We start from the raw sequence: 7,073 nt of genomic DNA on the forward strand, positions 1-7,073 counted from the left end.
CCAAGAACACTTTGTTTGAGATTCGAATCACTCCAGAAGCAAGATCGATCATGTCTAGCTTCAATGATTCTTGTTGATCAAATATCTCAAACACTTGTTTGAGATTCGAATCACTCCACAAGCAAGATTGATCATGTCGAGCTTGAATGATTCTACATGCAATCTAAACTACATAGAATTGCAAAGAAACTCAGCCATTGGCTAAAGAAAAGCACAAATGCTTCTTTTGATATATCTTCTAAGTCTTATTACAAATACAACATACATGGCTTTATATAGCCTCAAAATGAAACTATTAAAGGCATTTCAAAAGTTGTAACATTCACACTTTATGACCATAATTAGCCATTATGTAAATGTAACCGAAATTAAATAAAAAGTCTTAAAATACAATAACTCTAAATTACTCTAAATTATAACCCACCCAAAATTTACAACAATCAAACTTTATTCTTCTTCAATGTAGCATGAATTGAAACATCTTTTGATAATTTTGACAACCTTTTCTTCACATCTTCATTGAAGCATATTGTATGATTGATGTCTCTTGGTTCATATCATTTTCCACTTCTTCAAGAGGATTCGTCCTCGAATCTATTTGTGAAACTTTGCTGCAAAAAATAAGTTATGGAAATACGAAGGACCTCACAACACTCTCTCACGAGTATACACTCAATGAAATTTTAGGACACTCTTTTTACACTCAGTTACACAAATGAAGCTCTTATTCTCACCTCTCAAAACTTTAAATAGAGCAAAGATTGAATTTTGAACTCTGGTTCGATTAAAATCTAAAAAGATGAAAGTAAATAAAAATCAAATTGAAAAAAAGAACGCAAAGGCAACATATATCCGATCTTGAGCCTGAAGCTCTGATACCAAATGATACGATAAGGAATCAACTACAAGGGGAATAAGATTCGGATTACCTTGTAGATCGAATATCTCAAGCCAAGAACACTTGATTGAGATTCGAATCACTCCAGAAGCAAGATCGATCATGTCTAGCTTCAATGATTCTTGTTGATCAAATATCTCAAACACTTGTTTGAGATTCGAATCACTCCACAAGCAAGATTGATCATGTCGAGCTTGAATGATTCTACATGCAACCTAAACTACATAGAGTTGCAAAGAAACTTAGCCATTGGCTAAAGAAAAGCACAAATGCTTCTTTTGATATATCTTCTAAGTCTTATTACAAATACAACATAGATGGCTTTATATAGCCTCAAAATGAAACTATTAAAGGCATTCCAAAAGTTGTAACATTCACACTTTATGGCCATAATTAGCCATTATGTAAATGTAACCGAAATTAAATAAAAAGTCTTAAAATACAATAACTCTAAATTACTCTAAATTATAACCCACCCAAAATTTACAACAATCAAACTTTATTCTTCTTCAATGTAGCATGAATTGAAACATCTTTTGATAATTTTGACAACCTTTTCTTCACATCTTCATTGAAGCATATTGTATGATTGATGTCTCTTGGTTCATATCAGTAATTCCATATCTTTGATCACAAGAAGTGATATGAATCCAACAACTGATCACGTGCATGTACCCGAAGGACCGATTACAAGAAGCAAGGTTAAGAAGATTCAAGAGGCCTATACATTGCATCTTCAAAAGCTAGCTAGTGTACCGGTTGAAACAAGGACTTTTGTGCCCAAAAATCTTTATAACATTCGCATATCAAATCAAGAAGATAATGGAGTGGCTGATATTGGAAAATAATTAGAAGACTTGCCTTTGGTAGTTGAATTACCAATTAAGGAAATTATTAATGCTTTATTTGCTTCCTTTTATATTTAATAGCATTTATTAGCATTTATTAGTGGTTGGTGGCTGAACTTTATTTTGTTAGGGTTATCTTTTAGACCTATTTAAAGGCATGTAATACTCATGTTTGAGAGATTTTAGTTGAATACAGAAAAAACCTTTGTGTTTTCTTGATACCCTTTTGGTGTTATTCTTTTTCAAATCTTGCTTTAGGTTTGATGTTAAACCGATTCATTGAATTAGTTTTGATCAAGCTAATTCTGGAGTGAATTGTCTTGGTATCTAAGAGTGACCATCATAGATTCCAAGTTCGATCTAAGAGTCATTCATCTTCTAACCAGCTCTTGGTTGGAATCAATCCGTTAAGTTAGCTTTCTCTGTGAGCGTTTTGCAAGGATTCTAGAAGGACCTCTAGCTTTGCAAATTCCAGCATTGTAGGCGCTTATCAAGAAGGGTACTCAATGTTCAAATCAAGGAAGAGAAATTTGAAGATCAAAGGGAAAACTTGTTCCACACAAGATGTTTGGTCAAAGGAAACCCATGCAGCTTGGTGATTGATAGTGGAAGTTGCACAAATGTGGTAAGCAGCTTCCTTGTAAAAAGACTTCAACTTTCTGTCCATCCCCATCCAAAACCATACAAACTTCATTGGTTAACAAACAAAGAAGAAATTAAGGTGAACTCCCAAGCTCTTATTTCTTTTACACTTGGAAGATATAAAGATGAAGTTCTTTGTGATGCCGTACCAATGCATGCGGGGGACATCTTATTCGGCCGACCCCTTGGCAATATGATAGAAAGGTAACATTTGATGGTTTGATGAACAAGTATACTTTTACTTTGTGTGGGAAGAAATTTACTTTACTTCCATTATCTCCATATGAAGTACATTGTGACCAATTGAAATTAGAGAAAAAAAGAAAAGAATATGAAAAACAACCGGGGAGAAAAGAAACTAAGGTAAAAGAGAGATAAGAGTGAAATAAAAGAGAAAAGTGAGGGGCAAAGGATGAGTGAAAACCAAGAGAGAAAAAAAAAATGATTTTGGTTGAATACAGAAAAAAACCTTTGTGTTTTCTTGATACCCTTTTGGTGTTATTCTTTTTCAAACCTTGCTTTAGGGTTGATGTTTAAACCGACTTATTGAATTAGTTTTGATCAAGCTAATTCTGGAGTGAATTGTCTTGGCATCTAAGAGTGACCATCATAGATTCCAAGTTCGATCTAAGAGCCATTCATCTTCTAACCCCCATGTTATTTGCTGTAGGGTTCATCTTTTTGTTCACCATAGGAGGACTCACTGGAATAGTCCCGGCAAATTCAGGGCTAGACATTGCTCTACATGATACTTATTATGTGGTTGTGCATTTCCATTATGTACTTTCTATTGGGTGGGTAAAATCTTTGGTCGGACATACCCTGAGACTTTAGGGCAAATCCATTTTTGGATCACTTTTTTGGGGTTAATTCGACCCTCTTTCCCATGCATTTCCTAGGGCTTTCGGGTATGCCACGACATATTCCAGATTATCCAGATGCTTACGCGGGATGGTATGCCCTTAGCAGTTTTGGCTCTTATATATTCGTAGTTGGGATTCGTCGTTTCTTCGTGGTCGTCACAATCACTTCAAGCAGTGGAAATAACAAAAGATGTGCTCCAAGTCCTTGGGCTGTTGAACAGAATTCAACCACACTGGAATGGATGGTACAAAGTCCTCCTGCTTTTCATACTTTTGGAGAACTTCCAGCTATCAAGGAGACGAAAAGCTATGTGAAGTAAAAAAAGAAAAAGTCGACGACTGCTGCTAAGAACCTAACAGAACTTTTCCAAATGTGGGTTCGAAAACCACTTGTCTAGGGTGGCCTTGAGAATTGGGGGGCCAACGAGGCTGGGGCCAGATTTGACAGCAATGACCGGTCAAGCAAGGTCAATCAAAATGGATGGGTAAAAACAAAGAGATGATTCTCAGCATAGAAGAGATATTAACAAGGCAGATCACCATCTCTAGAAGGATTGAACGTCGGATTGATCATCGACTCCATATCCATTAATCTTTCCACTGAACATTACAACATGTCTCCTGAAAGGAAAGGGCAACGACACCTTCCTACACACTAAACCGAAAAACCGGACCAACCAACCAACCAACAAACAAAGCATTACATTGAATGAAGCCCACCCACTTCCCTCCGCCAAAGCAACGGAACTCTCACAGGCTCCCTGAAACCAAGAGAGGAGACAGAAGATGCATAAGATAAGATACAGAGGATACTATGGATGAAGAGTGAGCCTCTCTCCTATTATGTGACGGAGTAGAGAAGGAAGAGAGCACCTTCAACCGACAAAGCATTTCTTTCCTTTACTGCTTGGCCAAGATGTGTGAAACAGAACCTTCTTCCAAAATCTCTCGTCAGATGTATAATGAGATGGATGGTCTGCTGCTTTGACTTTTTCTTTTTCCAATGTGACAAAGCAAAGAAACTCAGCTTCTTGCAGGTCCCAATAAGCGGGTAACTAAGGTCTACTTGTCTTGGAAAGCCTCATTCAGCGAAGACCAGAACAGATTCAATCAATTGAAATCAATGCGAGTCCCATCAGGAAAGGAAGGAATATTTTGAGGCGGGCAAGGAAGGAAGAGGCAGGATATCTCGTTCAGTGTAGAAAGAGAATCTTCTCATTCAGAAAATGCCCTCTTACGCGCGAGACGATCTCGATTCAGCCAATGGGTTAGCAATGATCCTCTCAATTGACTAGTTCAGTTTTGGGACTTCTCTTGAAGAATGACCAATGGAACTGACGACCCTATCAAAGAAAGTAGTGATCTCTTGGCATAGCACTCGATGTCAGAAAGCACGTTCTTCGCGTAGAAGCCTGAGAACTCTTGGACGAAGGTCAGATTCAACAAACAGAAGGGTAGGTTAGCTTTCCCACTCTCCTTGCTTTCTCTCAAAAATGGAATCCTCTGATGCCGATTGCTTGGTTGAGTTCTCCCACATAGCGTCAAGGAATCGAAGCAATCCTGAGATCGTATGGCATAGCGCTCGACATCTTCGTGATTCTAGGTCTTCGCCTCTTTGCCGGTCTCACAATTCCATTCCCTCTCCCTATTGGTCTCATGCCTTCGCCTCTTCGCCTGTCGGTCTCAGTCCTTCGCCCCTTTCACTCTCTTTTTACATAGCTGGAGTTGGTGTACTCTTCCTCGACGCTGACCCGATAGAAGTCAAGCCCTTTGTCTCAAAAAGAATGGTCTCGATCTTCTTCTTAGCATTATTGTAAACCATTTGATCTTAGTCGTCTTGCGTGGGTGGAAGGAGCCAGATGCCAGAGATTTCGCTTTTCTCACCCCTAAATATATATACTACTATTAGATAGATTGGACCACCCGATCGATTCAGACTCGAACCTAACCACCCCACTTTTGGAGATGCCGGAGACTTTACTCGACGTCTTGACACATCCATAGTCTGCTAATCTAATCCCTCTTTAATCCTGACAAGCTTGTCTCGTCCGAGATCTCTGTCTTTTCTTTGTTACACAACACTGAATGTAAAGTTCCTTTGTTCTTCTGGCTATGGTTCTTTCTCTTCTTCTTTTTGACTTTTTTCTTTATGGTCTGGCCTTTTTCAACCTCTGATACTCAACCTGTATCTTCATACGAGCCTTGTTCAACTGTGCCCACGTACCCGTAAGCCCTCGAGGCAAGGCGAAAAGGAAGAGATGCTCTGGCTTTGTTTGGTCTTGAACTCGCTCCCCGCTCGAGAATGAATGTTGTAAACTCTTCGATGACATGCTCCTTTGAGTGCACAATTATTCTTTAGCTGTGCCTGTTTGGTACCGAGCTCTTTGTTGAGGGCCTTTCTTTATCCATTCACGCTAAAAGGTAGTGAGTGTAGTCAGGCACAAAGCCTCAGCTGCCGAAATCATTCTTCTTCGATCTCCTGTTGAAGTGGCACCTGCAACATCAGTTTTTCAAACCTGGGTTCATTCCACTTTCCACTGGAGTAAGGCAAAAAGAAAGATCTCGAATACGACAGTTTTTCAAGCGTATAGAGAATGACACGATCATCTAGCCTTGGTCCTCTCATCCATCATCTGATTCCCGAAAGAACGTAAGAACAGTTTGGGACTGGGCACGACCCTTCTTCTTTTTGACCGGACAACTGGATGCGCGAATCTTGCTCTACCCCTCCTCCTCCCTTTCTTTTTAAAGAACTCTAGTGAATGGCTAAGAGGAAGTGCCTCTGGTATTTTTCGACATGGCCTTGATCTTCTGGTGAAGTGGCAGTAATGTGAGCCTTATCCAATCCCTTTTGAAACCAAGGATACTGCGTCTAACCGGGGAGAAGTACAGATTGGAATTATGAAAGGAATTCTATAGGTGCTTGTCCCTATTTTGACTATTGTATTGGGAATCACAATCGGCGTACTAGTAATTGTATGGTTATAAACAACGGATTGGACCTGAATATGCTGGTCCTTTGCATGTTCTTCAAGCAGTACAAAACCACTTTTGAAAGAAAATCTGCTTCCTTCCATCTAAAGGTGATACGCGTTTATTCAGTATCGGACCATCCATCCATAGCAGTCATATCCATTTGACTAAGCTATTCAGTAATTCCTTTTGGTTATCGCCTTGTTTTAGCAAATCCGCATACAGGTGTTTTTTTATGGATTGCCATTTCAAGTCTTGCTCCCATGGGACTTCCAGGATATGGATCCAATAAGAAAGATTCCTTCCTTTTTAGGTGGTCTACGAGCTGCTGCTCAATCAATTCGTTACGAAATACCATTCCATTACACTCTATGTGTATTATCAATATCTGTACATGTGATTCGTTGAGACAGAAACTTCTCCCACTTTGTTGTTGTTGAGAAAAGGGGCATAGATAGATAGATATCCTCATTTTGATATTCATTATTCGGATTAATGAACTAAGACAGTTATATGAGTGAAAGAAAACAGCTTATAGAAAGTAAAATGAGCAGTCAAAATATTGAGTCTGATTTTCCATGTATAAAAGAGTGAAGTAGGAAGAAAGATAGGCGCAAGAGAGCCTTTATCCCAACCAAGATTGGTTGACTAGTTATCCTGTCGCGGACTCAAAAGATCAATTGGATTGAGTTTTCACTATTATTTGGATGTAATACCAGACCATATATGTATTACCATAACACGGCCGATTGAGCAAAAATGAGTGGATGGTTAGAAAGACCAAGATATACAAAGGATTAGTCATGGACATTTTCCAAATTATCCAAAAGAGAGAGAAGGACATGCATA

Source organism: Cucurbita moschata, unplaced genomic scaffold (assembly GCF_002738365.1).
Source record: "Cucurbita moschata cultivar Rifu unplaced genomic scaffold, Cmos_1.0 Cmo_Scf00006, whole genome shotgun sequence".
Lineage (NCBI taxonomy): Eukaryota > Viridiplantae > Streptophyta > Magnoliopsida > Cucurbitales > Cucurbitaceae > Cucurbita > Cucurbita moschata.